This window comes from Schistocerca nitens, chromosome 2 (genome assembly GCF_023898315.1).
Source record: "Schistocerca nitens isolate TAMUIC-IGC-003100 chromosome 2, iqSchNite1.1, whole genome shotgun sequence".
NCBI classification, from domain to species: domain Eukaryota; kingdom Metazoa; phylum Arthropoda; class Insecta; order Orthoptera; family Acrididae; genus Schistocerca; species Schistocerca nitens.
The window spans coordinates 1,021,112,502-1,021,130,853 of NC_064615.1; the positions used below are offsets into that span (position 1 = coordinate 1,021,112,502).

Consider the following 18,352-nt stretch of genomic DNA (forward strand, 5'->3'; position numbering starts at 1 on the left):
TTGAAATAAATAAAACAGCGCGTAAAGCGTGCAGTAACAGAGGTCGTATACATAGAAACTCACCTACACTATTGTGTTGTTTAACACTGTACTTACGAAAGCCGTAGAATTTAGTAACAATTTGCGAGTTTTTTTTAAAAAAAAACACGAACATCCACCCATAGCAGATTAATGTAGTCTGGGAATTTCGGCAAGTCTGTGCGCACTGACATTGCATGTTGACTATTTCTCTCTTTCCTGGTTGCCTGGCCCACAGCTTGCACTTTTCTCTTTCAGAACATAGCTTCTTGCAAAATAAAGCGTGTACGTACTGCGAGGTGCCTGGTCTGTTCAGAAAACGACGTTCCCTGTATTATCTGACGATAGCGGCAGTGGTTCATTCACGAAAAAAAATGTGTTCTCGGCAAGGAGAAAAAGTAAATAAGGAGTGAATGCATGCATCGTATTTCTGAACAACACAGGCACTACACTATCGTATTTTACAGAAGGTTTGAAATTATGCGACAAGTTTCGTGGAAGTTACTAAGTGCGTAAAATCATGAAATACGCGCGAATTTATCACGCTAAAATTTCTGTTCCTTTTATGACTATATGATTAAGAAAACGTGTAGAGTTACAGAGTTATTCTCGTATTGTTTCATGTTATATGATGTTATTCTGGAAACTCACGTTTCACTTATGTATTGTAGACATATCTCGGCCAATCGCAGCTCCAAGGAATGCGCCAGTTTTTTTAGCAGTCTCGTGTCTGAAGTCTCATTATAGGGGTTCAGGTATGCCCAGCCTTTGGAAGAACGTGAGTATATTTGAGCCGCACATAATATACGTAACACAACTAGCAATAACTGCTGAGGGGGAAAAACGGGAAAGACCAATGAGAGAATTGCATCGAGCGGCGGGAGTTTCAGATTGAAAAATTCACTTTATCATAACTTTACGTAAACGGAATTTTATGGAATTTCTTTTTTTCCCGGTCGTGTGATTGATGTTTTCTTGGACCTAATTGATACTTGCTTTGGGCCACATGCGACCCTTGGGCCGTGGGCTGGACACCCCTGCACTACGGCAATAGCTGTTTGGAGCTTTCAAGAAGAATAAAGATTAGCATTTACTGAATTCAGTTTACTGAAATTCTTTCATCGTGGAAAATCGAGCTACGGTTCCTCTTTTCTGTCGTAACGCAAAGATAAAAATAAAAGATGTTGGAATAAGAGAGCGCGGCGTAGAACACAAAATAAAATTAACAGACGAAAGGTGACTGGACCTAATGGGATACCAACACGATTCTACATGGAGTATGCGACGTAACTCACTCTTCTTCTTACAGCAGTCTGTCGGAGATCACTAGAGGAACCAGGTAATCCAAAGTGGTCGAAACCAAATTTTCAATTCATTCATGCTTTCAAGAAGGGTCGTCGAACTTAAGCTACATATCACTAATCTGAATCTATACAGAATTGTGGAACATTTTTATGCTCTTCCTGAAGACCAAAATCTTCCCTACATGAATCAATATCTTTTTTTATGGAATCGAGAAGGTAATAGGCACTGGTGCCCAGATTGATCATAATGTATCTTGACTTCACTGTTGCCTAATAAGCAAAACACGAACGTACACCATATCAGACCAGCTTTGTGATTTGTTATAGGATCATTACTGTGTACGACATGTATACACTGACCAGCCACAGTATGCATAAAGCGATCAGCCAGAAAACTACGACCACCTACCCAAAAGCTTGCATGTCCACCTTCAGCACGGATAACATTGGAGACAGGTCATGGCATGGAAGCAGTGAGGCAATGGTAGGTCGCCGGAGTGAGGTGGCACCACATCTGCACACACAAGTCACCTAATTCCCTGAGTTATGGGGAGGGGGGCGATGAGTTCTTGACACCACGTTCAATCACATCCCAGATATGTTCGATAAGGTACAGATCTGGCGAGTCAGAGGGCCAGCACATCGATTGGAACTCACCACCCCATCACACTTCAGTCCCTGTAAAATGGTGCATTACCTCGTTGAAAAATGCCACTTCCGTCGGGAAACACGAACGTTTGCAACCAGTGGACGGTGCTCCTTGGACGTGAAGGTGCCTTTTACGAGCTCCACCAGACCCATAGATGCCTACATGAATGTTCCCCAGAGCATAATGGAGCCGCTGCCAGCTCATCTCTGTCCCACAGTACAGGTGTCAAGGAACTGTTCACCTGCAAGACGACGGATTCGCGCTTTCTCAGCATGATGAAGAAGGTATCTTGATTCATCAGACAGTCCAACGCTCTGCCACTGCGTCAATTTACAGTGCCGATGGTCATGTGCCCATTTCTGTCGTAGCTGCCAGTATCGCGGCGTTAACATTGGCACATAGATGTGTTGTCGGATGCGGAGGTCCATCGTTAGGAGTGTTTGGTGTACTGTGTGTTCAGACACACTTGTACTCTGCCCAGTCTGATGTTAGTTCTCCCACGGTTCGTTGCCTCTCCTGTTTTGCCTGTCTGCCAAGCCTACGACGTCTGTAATGAGGGGTGGCCGCCCAGCCTCACGTGAACGTGGTTTCACCTTGGTTTCGTCATTTGTTGAAGACACTCGCCACAGCGCTACTCGAACACACGACAACTCGTGGAGTTTCCGAAATGCTCGTGCAGAGCCTCTGGGCCATCATAATCTGCCCTCGGTCAAACTCGTGTATCGTAAGCCGACGCATACCGATTTATACCTTAATGCACAGAGTTTCCATCATCCTGCTCAGCAGAGAGCCGTTTTGAACGCGTTAGTATATAAAGCAAAAACTGTTTCTGGCGAGGACCACTTGAAGTCCGAAATCAACCATCTAAAGTACGTGTTCCGAAAGAATAGCTATGGTGCACGTGATATAAAGGCAACGTTCTCCAAAAAAAGGAAACCTGAAAATGCTGCACACTCACAGGATGAAACACCGATTGCGGTTCTTCCTTTTTCTGGCACTATATCCAGCAAAAAAAAGGAAGAGTCGTGGGTAGACAGGGTATAAGACCGATTTTTCGTCCTCCTAAGAAAATGAAGGAGATGATGCTCCCTGTTAAGGACAGTCTCGGCCTCAGGGTCCCTGGAATTTATAATATCCCCTTTGAGTGTGGAAGCAATTATATGGGTCAGACCATTCGTACCGCTGTGCAGAACTCCAACACCATATTAAAAACAGAGAACTGGAGAAATCGGCAATTGCGGAGCACAGCCTCACAAACAAACATAAAATACTGTTCGATGAAACAAAAGTTCTGTCCCATGCCGCCACATACTGGGATTCTGTTATTAAGGAGGCTGTTGAAATAAGAATGAGCGAGAAGAACTTTAACCATGATAGCGGATACTATCTGAGCAGTGCGTGGGAACGAGCGCTTGATGCAGAGAAGCAGCAGAGACATTCCTTCCAAGGTTTACGTTCCCGCGAAAGCGGTGGCGCCACCGGCGCATACATTGACTATGTCTGCGACAGCAGTACGTAATCGCCGACCAATCACAAGCCGGCCAATCAGAAGCCGTCCACGGGCTATAAAATGCCACCACAGCAGCAATGAAGACACCCCCATGCGGATCCTCTATGACCTCATTCCTTTCCCCCATCTGCTCCTATTCCTCGAACATATGCGCATACTCTACACTTCCCGCCGCCTCGATCCCCCTCACCCCCTGGTTGCTCCTCTCCTCTCCCGTCCTGGCCCCCTGCCATGCATTCACTGTTGTGTCCCCCCTACCCTCCATCTCTACACCCTTCATCTCCTTTCCCAAGGTGGCTTTTGTCAACTCCCCTTCCCGGATGATGCCCTCTCTCCCTCCTATCAACCCTGATAATCACCCCCCCCTCCTTTCCTCTGTCTTTTCCCTGGGCTCCCTCTTCCCCCCTTCCATCCTGCTTTCTCCCCACCTAACCTCTCCCTGTCTCCCTTCCCCCTTGACTCCTTTTGTATTCCCCTCCTCTGTCTTTCCCCACTCCCTGTCGTGTCTGCTCAGCACCCCCCCCCCTCTTATGGGTCCTCGTCCTCCATCGGCTCCTTTCCCCCCTTCCCCCCCCCCCCTTCGTTTTTCCTCTCCTTCCCCCCTTTTTCTTTATCATCTGTCTGGGTTCCCTCCACCTGCCCTTGGCTGTGGTATGTCATATTTGCCAACTTTTTAGTGCAGTGTTCAAGTGAATGTTCAGTGTTGTTCATCTTTCCAGAGTGTTGCGAACAGAAATCGTGCTGTCGCTGGTTGTGAATTTTATGTCTCTTGCGAACAGAATCCAGACTGTCGCCGTGTTTTTTAATTGTCTGTCTATTATTTTTACCTGTCTGCTTCATATGTATTTTATTAGCATCACCATCCCTTTGTTCTATGTTTTACGTTCCACTATTTTTCCGCCATGTTACCAGTTAAGTCTCCGATTTTATCGCCTGTTTTTATTATTTATTATCTTCATCTTTTTAAAACAAATTCTGTAGGCTGAAGAACGGCATAATAAGCTGCTGCCAGCCCGCCTCCTTTGGGGGGAATCGAAATTCAATTAAAAAAAAAAAACAATGAAGACAGTCAGTTGCTCCTCACGATGACGATGGAGGCTATCGTCGAAAGCTCGAGATTTTATCCCGAATTGATGCGGCAAGCAAACCGAGAATGTTTTACATAAAAGATAATGAAATTAAAATGAAATTCGACTTCGTTTGGAGGCTTATTAATTCGTATTTCCAATGCACCAATCGTGACAGGAACAGGAAAAAGGAGATATGACGTTGGTGAACAAAGCATGCTCCGCTAGACTCCGTAAGGTGGGATGTAGAGTACAGGTGTAGAGGTAGATGAAGATTGTGCCGCCTCGCTCGGTTGAGTTGAGATGTCGATGTTACAGTGTTGGTGCAGCATGCTCATGAAGTTCGTGTATGTCATTCTTCATTTTCATCAGTTCAACCAACCGATCAAGAAGATTAATAACAGAACCTATTCCTAATTTCATTTTTCCCCTTCATGAGCTCTTCAGATGGCTGTCAGCAGTTAACCGTTTGATACACATGGTTCAAACTTTGTTTTCCACAACTACTTCAAGTGTCACGAGTATCAGTAATGCTGCTGACTGAGAAAACTTCCAACTAAGTACTTCACAGAAATTTGAAAAAACTGTGAAATGACGCTCATACGTAAATATAATATGGAACTGACTATCCCTCTGGGGCAGTGTACGTTATTTATCTAAGTACGATATTACTTTTATATAAGATCTGCAGAACCCCCTGATCGGTAAAGTAGTTAAATGTTTTTTTTCACCAATCACAACTACAGGAGATAAGTCGATCATTCGCTTAAAAAAGACGATGAAAACTGTATAAATTAGTTAGCAAAGAAAATGAGCACACTATACTCAAAATTACTGCAGATTTTGAGATGGAAAATTTTATTGACTTCTCGGTCATTACGCTGTCGAGATATGAGGGTACACATGTTTTCAGTACAAGTTTCTCTCGTTGCATACTTCTTTCAGTTTCCTTTTGCACAATAGTGTGGCAGTTCTCTCTCCATTGATCCAAGTTTCACCGAGCTTTGTAACTTGGTACAAACACATCATGCAGAAGTTAGCTTGGTTCTTAAGAGGAGACAGTGACAGAAATCATGAAAAATATCATTTTTTTATTTTCTTATTTGAAAGTAAATATGACTGAAATTATTGTTCCTATCTTTTGCATTAAAATTCGAACTATGAGTGGTATAAAAAAGTTAAAAGCGGAAGCGGTGTAATGCGCCATGCTCACTTTTCTAGGTACCCAGTGGAAGAAAAATTTTCTTGTTCAGTTTTGCTTGTGAACCTGAAAACTATAGCTTTAGAAGGCTGTGATTTTGTTGCATACAACAGGGAAATGTTGTATAGAAGGCTGCGGAGCCATTTTGTGGTCCAAGTAGTGTGGTATAGAAGGCAGTAGAGCATTGTAAACAAGTTTTGTGCTGTTTAGTGGAATCTGAGTCAAGTTGGGTGTATCGTGTCATTGTTTGTGCAAGATTGAATATATTGATCGTTTTTTACAATGCTTAGGCCTGGTAAAGTATTTAAAAAATATAGTGAGTTCCATATTTACAGTATACAGCGAAAAACTGATGCTGATGTTAGGGCAGATGTAAACATTAGCTTGTCTCCAATTGCAAGCAATCTAAAACTTGGGAAAGGTATTGTGTCAGAAAAATATTGTGACAGAAGTACAGGTTTCAGAATTGTGAATCTGTAATTGGTGCAGAGGCACTTAGAAAAGCCTGAAATTGCTATTTTTGTGGAGGAAATGTGAATTTGGTGGATGATAGAAAGAGAGAAGGTTTGGTTTGCACAGTACACGTTTTATGTCAAAACTTTGATGCTGACACACTATTCAAGACATCGAAGGCCAGCAGTAGAATGTATGAAGCCAATATGAGATTTTCTTATGGACTAAAATATATAGGGAGTGGAAGAGATGGTGGAAATACTTTATGTGGTATTATGAACATCCTGGAAAGAAATTACTCTCTTCAATGCAGCTGCAGAAGTAAATGAAGAATGCATGAAAATGGAAGTCCACAGGCAATTCAAGAAAACTGTGAATCAGCTAATATCAAAGATATAGCAGTTTCCTGTGACAGTTCCTGGATGAAAAAGGGCCATACTTCACTGCATGGAGTTTCACCAGGCCTTAGTGTTGACACTAGAAAAGTAATAGACTTATGGGTGATGTTTAAATATTGTTCTGCATGTTCCTTGCACAAGAAATATAATGATACAGGTAAAGAAGCATAATGGTAAGAAGCTCAGAAAGCTGGTTTTAGCAGGAATTATGTAGGCTCCAGTGGTGGAATGGAAGCTGCTGGTAAGAAACTCATTTTCCATAGGTATGGGGGTAAGAAACACACAGTATTTAGGAGATGGAGACTCTAGTGCTTTCAAGAATGTAATTGAATGTCGGCCCTATGGAAAAGACTGCACTAATAGTAGAGTGCTTAGGCCATATTCAGAAGAGAACGGGCGGACAACGGAGAACACTTGTTGCAGACAATAAAGGCGAGCTACTAGAGGATGGGAAGCAAATGGGAGGTAAAAACAGACTAACAGAGAACAGAATTGACTGCCTGAAAGTCTGTTATGATGCTGCGACTGGAAATAATCTCACAGGTTTGGATAGTATGAGTGAGGTAGTACAGCCATTTGGTTTTATTACTTGTCGACAAGACACTACACTTCAACATCACCTATGTTCTAATGAATGGCGCAAATTTCTATAAAGCAAGGAAAGTGGGAAAGCTCACAGCCATAAAAATAACCTTCCCGATGAGGTTGCAATTGCCATTAAACCAACTTTTCGAGCATTGACGTCACCAGAACTGCTAGAAAAACGTCTGTATGGCAAAACGCAGAACCCGAACGAAAGTTTCAGAACTCTTATTTGGCACAGATGTCCAAAGACTGTGTTTGTTTCCAGTCTGGTAGTGAAGATTTCTGCTCTGGAAGTTGCAGCATTGTTTAATGACGGGAATGTGGCAAGACTTCACATCCTCAGAAAGTTGGCCTTTACAGCTGGAATCTTCACTAAACAGATACTGCGATCATCGATGAGCAACGAATCGCGAAGCAGAGGCTTCAATACAGGATGTTGAAGAAATTGCTAGGCAAAGGAGCAGAGAAGCTAAAAGAAGTGCAGATGATGATGAGAAATAACTGGAATATGGATATGGGCAGTTTTAGCTAACGTATGATTAAAAAAAGTTTTTAAACATCTCATCCAAACTTTAAAACGATTTTTCTGCAATTTAAGGTTTCCTCCTTTCAGAAACACACATATCGGAGACTTTTGTAAGGATTTCGATTAAATTTGGCACACTTATCCTTTACACGGAAGCAATACTTAAGTGGAACAAAATTTTAATCTAAAAATTATAAAAAGTTTTATGGTTGATAATACACAAATCAAAAAAACGTTTTGCATCACCTCGGTTGCGGGAGTTCCGGAACCTGTACTGAAAATTGGAATAGAGATCAACATAAACATCATTTCCGCCCTTTTAGTGTTCATGAAAACCACACATTCCATGTTGTACCATCATACAGTGAGACCTTCAGAGCACCTAGTGGCACGTCCTCTTGCATTAATGCATGCCTGTATTTGTCGTGGCATACTATCCACAAGTTCATCAAGGCACTGTTGATCCACATTGTCCCACTTCTCAGCGGCGATTAGGCGTAGATCCCTCAGAGTGGTTGGTGGGTCACGTCGTTGATAAACAGCCCTTTTCAATCTATCCCAGGCATGTTTGATAGGGTTCATGTCTGGAGAACATGCTGGCCACTCTGGTCGAGCGATGTCGTTATCCTGAAGGAAGTCATTCACAAGATGTGCACGATGGGGGTCCGAATTGTCGTCCATGAAGACGAATGCCTCGCCAATATGCTGCCGATATGGTCGCACTATCGGCCGGAGGATGGGATTCACGTATCGTACAGCCGACCACCAGCGGCGTATCTCGGCCCCACATAATGCCACCCGAAGACAGCAGGGAACCTCCACCTTGCTGCACTTGCTGGACTGTGTGTCTATGGCGTTCAGCCTGACCGTGTTGCCACCAAACATGTCTCCGACGATTGTGTGGTTGAAAGCATATGAGACACTCATCGGTGAAGAGAACGTGATGCCAATCCTGAGTGGTCCATTCGGCATGATGTTGAGCCCATCTGTACCGCGCTGGTTGCAAAGTGGTTGCAAAGTGGACCTCGCCATGGACGTTGGGAGTGAAGTTGCGCATCATGCAGCCTACTGCTCACAGTTTGAGTCGTAACACGACGTCCTGTGGCTGCACGAAAAGCATTATTCGACATGGAGGCATTGCTATCAGGGCTCCTCCGAGCCATAATCCGTAGGTAGCGGTCACCCACTACAGTTGTACCCCTTGGGCGGCCTGAGCGAGGCATGTCATCGACAGTTCCTGTCTCTCTGTATCGCCTCCATGTCCGAACATCGCTTTGGTTCACTCCTAGACGTTTGGACACTTCCCTTATTGAGAGCCCTTCCTGGCACGAAGTAACAATGCGGACGCGATCCAACCGCGGTATTGACCGTCTAGGCGTAGTTGAACTAGAGACAACACGAACCGTGTACCTCCTTCCTGGTGGAATGACTGGAACTGATCGGCTGTCAGACCCGCTCCGTCTAATAGGCGCTGCTCAAGTGTGGTTGTTTACATCTTTGGGCAGGTTTAGTGACATTGTGAACAGTCAAAGGGGCCGTGTCTCTGATACAATATGCAGAGTGAACGTCTGTCTTCAGGAGTTCTGGGAACCGGGGTGATGCAAAACTTTTTTTGATGTTTACATGGAAAACATGTCCGTAAAAAACGCTCAAATCCAAAATGCAACAAAAAATTCGATATTCCCTCACAGCATAAAATTTTATTAAAAATTCTGTAAAAAATATTTGCAGCATATTGGATCCCTATACACAAATGTGCAAAATTTCAGTGAGATTGAACAGAAAATTACAGAGATATGGATTTACAAAGTATCAGTGCAAGACTGCCACCTTTTCAGACTAGTGAATATGCGCCAGTAACAAGACATCAGTGGGTTTTCTCCTGAATAATGAAAAATATAACGTTACAAACACCGATAAAAAACTAAATTTTGTGCACTGGCAACAAGGGAAGTTATTTGTAGTTATTGAGGACCTGGAAATTTACACAGACAAAACAGCTAGGAACCGGATAAATTACTGACTGGACGAAATGAATTCATCACAGCCGTGTATTTCAGTATTTACAACGACCTCCTGCTGTGCAAAGCTATCCAATTAAGGAATCCATACCATCTGCCCCGGAGCACCGCTCCTGCTGCTGACAACAGTCAAAGAGGAAGCGTCCCTATATTGTGAAAAGAAGTAAGAATGACGTGTGTAATAATAAAGTAATGAAATTCTGGATAGAATATTAATGCTCCTCACTTCTATGAAACAGTTTAACACACATAATGCACCTTGAATCCTTTTGTAACCAGTACCAGATGTCGCTAGTGCATGGATTTTTACTTTTATTCTTCGATTCCGTTATATAAGCTGTAACAGAATCCTTTTACGTTAGAGACAACGCATGATTTTCCTGTGCAGCAACTGGGCATGAGAATTTTATTATTTGATTAATTTATAATAGTAAATCTGTTTTACATGTGACGCATAGAAAATTTTATTTTTATTTTTATTCTGTTATCAGAATATGCTGCCTGAGGCGGCCAAAATGGTAAACAGTGAAGACGATTCGGACTGTAGCAGAAAATTTAAAAAAATTTGAGTACGTTGTTAATGAGAGGTTACAGCATGCCTTATCTGCACTGGCACATACGTTGTCAGGTTTACGTCGTGGGAACCTGGTAGAGAACTAGTTTGCTTTAGGGCGACAAGTGAATCATCTGCAGAATATAGTTTAACTACACGAGTTAAAATGCGAGAGCATACGATTGACTGACCAGAGCTCTCAGCTAATTTCACATATGCCGTGATTTTTGATTGATAAAATTGAAATCGGACGGCGGTAAGGTTTTCGCGATTCCCGGTATTTACTTGGTTGTTCTGTTAGTTGGATGTAAATAATTCAGACTCGTGTGTTTGCGTTGTTTTTATGTAATTATGTCAGCCGCAAACTGTGCCTTCTGCGATATAGAAAGTGTCACGCAATACATTTATGCGTACCTTCTGTCCGCTTAAAATATGATATGCAGTTACAAGGAGAAATATATCTGCTAGCACGTGTTTGCTAATAAGTTCAGAACAACCACGTACTGCTCCTTGGTTGTGCGACTGCTACCAAGCGATCAGTTGCTCTTACACAGCGAAGCAAAATCTACATAGGCGCGAGAAGCGAACGAGGTCGGTCGACTAGTTTATGATGTTTTCCTTGCGCTATGAAATATCGACCAGTTACTGTAGCCGTTGCTTTCTTTGGGTACAAGGTGCGTCGGGGCGTGCTCGGTCGGTATACTGCACTCATTTTGTACTGCCCAATTGCTTTATAGTAATGCCTCATCCTTCAACTTTTTGTATCGAAATTATGTAAGACGTAACGAATGCACTGTCTCATATGATGAAGGAGAACGTTCACGGAAATACTTTGTGACGTATGAAAGCTCCAACAAGAATGATTGATTACCATCTTGTATGTGATTTGTGTGCAAGCCTCTATTTATTCGGGAACTGAGGTAATCGTGTGTGTGTGTGTGTGTGTGTGTGCACCACTTGACTTGTATTGTTCTCTAGTTTGTTGATATGATTTTAAAATATGTTACCTACAAAAACCAGTGGTTCTCAAGGTTAGTTTCGAAATATCATCTCATTTCCTCTTGATGAAATATCATAAGTTACCCAGAAATAAGTGGTATATTGGCTTCTTATTTTAATTTTGATAAGGCTTAAGCCATGACTTCGTGCACATTATTTCAACAAATGACGGTGACTCAAATGGAAGTATAATTTTATTTTTTCACTAAGACAGCGTCCTCTAGCCCTAACAGAGAAAGAAAAAGCAGTAAACAAATCGTTTGTTTTCACGGTCCCCCTTTAAGCTCCCGGTGTATGTCTTCATTAATGCGCAAAACACTTCTCTCCCAGCCTCCTTACCATTCCATACAAAATGTTTCTCGTGTGTCGCAGGCATTTGGAAATATTTGCGGAGAACGTCTGATAAAGTAAAATTGAATGGTATTAAACTTCCTGGCAGACTAAAACTGTGTGTAGGACCGAGACTCTAACTCGGGACCTTGACCGCGAAAGACACAGTTTTAATCTGCCAGGAAGTTTAGTATCAGCGCACACTCCGCTGCAGAGTGAAAATCTCATTCTTGAATGGTATTGTTGATTTGGGTACCCAGACGGATTATTCAGTCACCTAATCGGAAATGTTTTCTCCCCTCGCATGCAATGCCGTCTTTCCTTCACCAAAGGTGGCTGTTGCATTCTTTTGGGGAGTGGTGGTACCTTTCAAGTGTAGAGAGTTGTGATACGTGCGTGCAATCTGTTTCACGTTTGTATTGGCGATGACGATGAGAGAGAACGGAGAGTGCAGTCCGAGCTTGTGCTCCGTCTCTAATGACCTTGATGTCGGCGATACTTCAAAAGCTAATCTTCTTCCTTTTACTTTCAACATACCTCGTAGGTCGGAGTCGTGCAAGAGCATACCACCTACATCTAGTAGAAGTAAGCCTAGTAAGACACTTATACTCTGGTGTTCGTACGGACTTCTAAGTTGAGGACAGTTTTAATCTTGAGGAAGGAAGGAAAACTAGAATTTTACATCCTCTCGACGAGGGAATTATTAGAGACTAAGTGGAAGCACAAACTGAAAAATTGGGGAAAAGTAAATTGGATGTCTCCTTTTCACAGGCATGGAAGTCATTCCTGATATCTTAAACATGTCCTGTCTTACTCTCTCTTCGTCTTGTCACTATTTTCCAAGTGTTCCTTTCTTCGCCAGTCTGCGGAGGCCCTCCTCATTTCTTATCACTCGATCCATTTGTAGCATGCTTCCACGTCTCAAACAGCCCGCTTCTCTTCTGTTGCATTAGGAGGTTGAATCGATGTTTTAGGCGCGGTAAGAGCAGGAAGCAACGTAACACACGCGGGAACGCGATTTCGTGGTTTCACACGATGTGTAGAGAACTGGTTCGGTAGAGATCGCCAGCAGTGTACAGACCACACTGTGTCAGTATAGCTTGCATTCAGTATATAGAAAAATCTAGACAAATTTGAGTGAAATTAAAAGCGAGGGTGGTAACATTACGAGTGCAATGGGAGGAAAGAGCAGACAGGTGGAAAGAGTACTCTTAAGGCCTGACTTTGTGGAAGGCCTGATAGAAGAAGAAACTCGAGTTGGAAAGAAAGATGTAAGGGCTCCAGTATTAGAGTTCGAATGTAAAAGAGCTCCGGAAGACATGATGTCAAATAAGCAGAAGGGATAGAAATCACTGCGCCACAATTTCTAAAATCATTGGGGGAAATTGCAACCAAACGACTATTCAAATGGTGTGTAGAATCTGTCACACTGGCGACATACCATCAGACTTTCGGAAAGATATCATCCACACAATTCTGAAGATCAAGTTTATTTGTGTGGCCATCCTCCGCAGCAAGCATATAAATACTTGTTTTGTAAATAAAACTGCCTTTTCCTGCTGCTAGTTACTTTATTTATCCCATACGTGTTTCGGCTTCTCCTGTTCTAAGGCATCATCAGTGGGATCTATAACAATACAGGATTGTTAGTTTTAGATTATTAAACAGTTCACTTCGCGATTTTTTTGTAAAAAAAGTAATTACTTACGATTTGCTGATCTGCGTTTCCTCACATCTGGTCTGGAGGTCGCACTACCACTTTTATTACTGCCATATAATCACATCTTTCTGTTCTCGCCTTCCACAAAAAAGAGTGAGAAACATGGTGAACAGTGTGTGGAAGGCGAGAACACAAAGATGTGATTATATAGCAGTGATAAAAGTGATAGTGCGACCTCCAGACCAGATGTGAGGAAACGCAGATCAGCAAATCGTAAATATTACTTTTTTTTACAAAAAAGTCGCAAAGTGAACTGTTTAATAATCTAAAACTAACAAACCTGTATCGTTATAGATCCCACTGATGATGCTTTAGAACAGGATAAGGCGAAACGCGTATGGGATAAATAAAGTAACTAGCGTTAGGAAAAGGCAGTTTTATTTACAAAACAAGTAATTCTGAAGATACCTGGGGCAAACAGGTGCGAAAGCTAGTCGCGCAATTAGCTTAAGGTCTCGAGCGTCCAAGCTGTTGACAAGAATAATACAACAAAACAATGCAAAAAAATTATGAATTTGTTAGATGACGATCAGGGTGGCTTTAGAAAGTGTAAAGGCACCAGAGAGGCAATTCTGACTTTGCGCTAGACTGAAGAAAAACCAAGATACGCTGGTAGAACTCGTCGAGTTACAAAAAGCGTTCGACAAAATATAACAGTGCAATGAAGTTCTGAGAAAAATAAGAGTAAGCTTCCAGAATGAGTAAGCTTCTCATTCTGGAAACATCCCTCAGGCTGTGGCTAAGCCATGTCTCCGCAATATCCTTTCTTTCAGGAGTGCTAGTTCTGCAAGTTTCGCAGGAGAGCTTATGTAAAGTTTGGAAAGTAGGAGACGAGGTACTGGCAGAAGTAAAGCTGTGAGGACGGGGAGTGAGTCGTGCTTGGGTAGCTCAGTTGGTAGAGCACTTGCCCGCGAAAGGCAACGGTCCCGAGTTCGAGTCTCGGTCCGGCACACAGTTTTAATCTGCCAGGAAGTTTCAAGAGTGAGCTGTTTGGAAAGACGATTAATATACAGTATCTACAAGAACCAAGAGGGAACAATGAATGGACGACCAACAACGAAGTGCTCGGATTAAGAAGGGTATAAGACTCGGTAGAAAACTCTCTGCCCTACTGTTCGGTCTATACATCAAGAAGTAATGACGGATATAAAATTTCAAGAGTGGGGTTAAAACTGAAGGTGACAGGATATCAGTAATAAGATTCGCTGATGACATTGCTACCCTCAGTGAAAGTGAAGAAGAATTACAGGATAGGTTGACTGAAAAGAACATTTCAGTGAGTACAGAATATGGATTGAGATTAAGCCGGGAAAAGACTAAGGTAATGAGGACTGGTGGTCACGAAGCAGACGAAATTAAGCAGTTTTGCTAACTTGGAAGCATGATGGACGAAGTAGCAAAAATTGTGCTGGATGAGTACGCCATCTGCAGAGAGTGTGCATAGCTTAGAGAGGGCTCTGGAGGCAGGGCACGCGGGCTTCCGGCGCGCCTTATCGGACTGCCGCTTCCTAGCGGCTAATCTGTGTCCTGCCCGCTAACCGCTGCCCGCCCCGGCGCTGACTGCGCGTTCCAGACCTCGCTCTGCAGTCTGCGTTCTGCAACCTGCGTCGCCTGGGCTCCAGGACCTGTCTGCAACACATGCATTTCGGTCCAAGCCGGCATCGCAGTTGCTGATTAGCTAACATTCGCGATGTCTTAGCAAGGCAGCTAGGTCGTGCACGAATCGATAGATGTCTCAGCAGTCAGATTATCGTGATCCTACACTGCGGTAATAATTCTACAATAACAGCTTGTTAAATCTTCTAGTAGCACCTTACCTGCAAGCAGCAGCTCGTTACATCTTCAAATGGCACTTTCACAGCAATTTTGGAAACTGTTTCTGCCTATTCTTACTTCGCAACTGAAAAACCTCCCACTTCTTTGATGCGTACTTACATGAGTTCTATGGAATCAAATACACTGAAGAGCCAGACAAACTGGTACACCTGCCTAATACCGCGTAGGGCCCGGGCGAGGACGCAGAAGTGCCGCAACACGACGTGGCATGGACTCGACTAATGTCTGAGTAGTGCCGGAGGGAACTGACACCATGAATCTTGAAGGACTGTCCATAAATACTTGAAAGTACGAGGGGTTGGAGATCTCTTCGGAACAGTGCGTTGCAAGACATCCCAGATGTGCTCAATAATGTTCATGTCTGGGAAGTTTGGTGGCCAGAGGAAGAGTTTAAACTCAGAAGAGTGTTCCCGGAGCCACTATTGGCTAGGAACTAAACATCTATGGTCCATAACACGCTAACACGACAGTACTGGCGAGCCCCTGCAACACAGCTACTACTGGTAACCCCATCTACATCTACATCTACATCCATACTCCGCAAGCCACCTGACGGTGTGTGGCGGAGGGTACCCTGAGTACCTCTATCGGTTCTCTCTTCTATTCCAGTCTCGTATTGTTCGTGGAAAGAAGGATTGTCTGTATGCTTCTGTGTGGGCTCTAATCTCTCTGATTTTATCCTCATGGTCTCTTCGCGAGATATAGGTAGGAGGGAGCAATATGCTGCTGGACTCTTCGGTGAAGGTATGTTCTCGAAACTTTAACGAAAGCCCCTACCGAGCTACTGAGCGTCTCTCCTGCAGAGTCTTCCACTGGAGTTTATCTATCATCTCCGTAACGCTTTCGCGATTACTAAATGATCCTGTAACGAAGCGCGCTGCTCTCCGTTGGATCTTCTCTATCTCTTCTCTCAACCCTATCTGGTACGGATCCCACACTGCTGAGCAGTATTCAAGCAGTGGGCGAACAAGCGTACTGTAACCTACTTCCTTTGTTTTCGGATTGCATTTCCTTAGAATTCTTCCAATGAATCTCAGTCTGGCACCTGCTTTACCGACGATCAACTTTATATGATCATTCCATTTTAAATCACTCCTAGTGCGTACTCCCATATAATTTATGGAATTAACTGCTTCCAGTTGCTGACCTGCTATTTTGTAGCTAAATGATAAGGGATCTATCTTTCTATGTATTCGCAGCACATTACACTTGTCTACATTGAGATTCAATTGCCATTCCCTGCACCATGCGTCAATTCGCTGCAGATCCTCCTGCATTTCAGTATAATTTTCCATTGTTACAACCTCTCGATACACCATAGCATCATCTGCAAAAAGCCTCAGTGAACTTCCGATGTCATCCACCAGGTCATTTATGTATATTGTGAACAGCAACGGTCCCATGACACTCCCCTGTGGCACACCTGAAATCATTCTTACTTCGGAAGACTTCTCTCCATTGAGAATGACATGCTGCGTTCTGTTATCTAGGAACTCCTCAATCCAATCACACAGTTGGTCTGATAGTCCATATGCTCTTACTTTGTTCATTAAACGACTGTGGGGAACTGTATCGAACGCCTTGCGGAAGTCAAGAAACACGGCATCTACCTGTGAACCCGTGTCTATGGCCCTCTGAGTCTCGTGGACGAATAGCGCGAGCTGGGTTTCACACGACCGTCTTTTTCGAAACCCATGCTGATTCCTACGGAGTAGATTTCTAGTCTCCAGGAAAGTCATTATACTCGAACATAATACGTGTTCCAAAATTCTACAACTGATCGACGTTAGAGATATAGGTCTATAGTTCTGCACATCTGTTCGACGTCCCTTCTTGAAAACGGGGATGACCTGTGCCCTTTTCCAATCCTTTGGAACGCTACGCTCTTCTAGAGACCTACGGTACACCGCTGCAAGAAGGGGGGCAAGTTCCTTCGCGTACTCTGTGTAAAATCGAACTGGTTTCCCATCAGGTCCAGAGGCCTTTCGTCTTTTGAGCGATTTTAATTGTTTCTCTATCCCTCTGTCGTCTATTTCGATATCTACCATTTTGTCATCTGTGCGACAATCTAGAGAGGGAACTACAGTGCTCGATCCGCCGAAAAACAGGCAACCGCAGGGAAACCGTACTGTACACAGCACGCAAACCAACCACACACACCCCCTACACTGTCTGTGAGCCGATCTATGACCGATCGCCCACTAATGAACAACGACCTTGAACTGTTGCAGGGACGCAGCAACTGCAGAAAGCCCCGCAACGAGCTCCAGCAACGACAAAGGTAACGATGCACGATACCTCGCACTAACATAACCACACCTTGCATGCACTGTCGCAGATAGCAAGCCGCTACTGCCCTTACTACTCGTCCTACTGTCGCAGAGGTTTTTTTCCCTTGGCGCTTGCCTTGGCACTTTTTTTCCTCTGCCCTTACAACCGCTACCCTTCGATCGCTTTCGTCCACTTTCTATCTCCTGATGGACCATGTTAATAAGTAATCTTACCCAGCCGCATGGACAACATCACAGCCCGCATCCTGTGACTCCTGATTCAAAAACTAACATGTTATACGGAGGTGACAGTAGAACTTTTGGTTTTGTCACCACGTTGGTGTGGGCGTGGAGGGGCCCCATCCTTTGTGTTGAAAAAAAAAATCCCGGAGCCACTCTGTAGCAATTCTGGACGTGTGGGGTGTCGCATTGTCCTGCTGGAATTGCCCAAGTCGATGGGAATGAACAATATACATGGATGGATGCAGGTGATCAGACAGGATGCTTACGTACGTGTCACGTGTCAGACACGTATGTAGACGTATCAGGGGTCCCATATCACTCCAACTGCACACGTCCCACACCATTACAGACCCTCCACCAGCTTGAACAGTCCCCTGCTGACATGCGGGGTCCATGAATTCATGCGGTTGTCTCCGAACGCGTACAAGCCCATCCGTTCGATACAATTTGAAAGGAGACTCTTTCAGGCAACGTGTTTCTAGTCATCAACGGTCCAATGTCGGTGTTGACGGGCACAGGCGAGGCGTAGAGCTTTGTGTCCTGCAGTGATCAAGGGTACAGGAGTGGGCCTTCGGCTCCGAAAGCGCATATAAATGATGTCTCGTTGAATGGTTCGCACGCTGACACTTGTTGATGGCTCAGCATTGAAAACTGCAGCAATTTGCGGAA

At 43.8% G+C, this 18,352-nt stretch overlaps 1 protein-coding gene across 5 annotated transcripts in view; it reads left to right on the plus strand.

The window, feature by feature from the left end:
* The window catches only part of LOC126237366 (prolyl 4-hydroxylase subunit alpha-2), an 840,261-nt gene that overhangs the window by 191,686 nt on the left and 630,223 nt on the right, over positions 1-18,352 (plus strand). For 3 of the 5 annotated variants that reach the window (XM_049947442.1, XM_049947441.1, XM_049947446.1), the window contains exon 2: positions 17,402-17,451. The gene's annotated coding sequence lies outside the window, so the exon portion shown is untranslated. Of the gene's footprint in view, positions 1-15,024; positions 15,103-17,401; positions 17,452-18,352 lie in introns of those variants that run through there. The other 2 variants (XM_049947445.1, XM_049947447.1) reach the window with 1 other exon arrangement.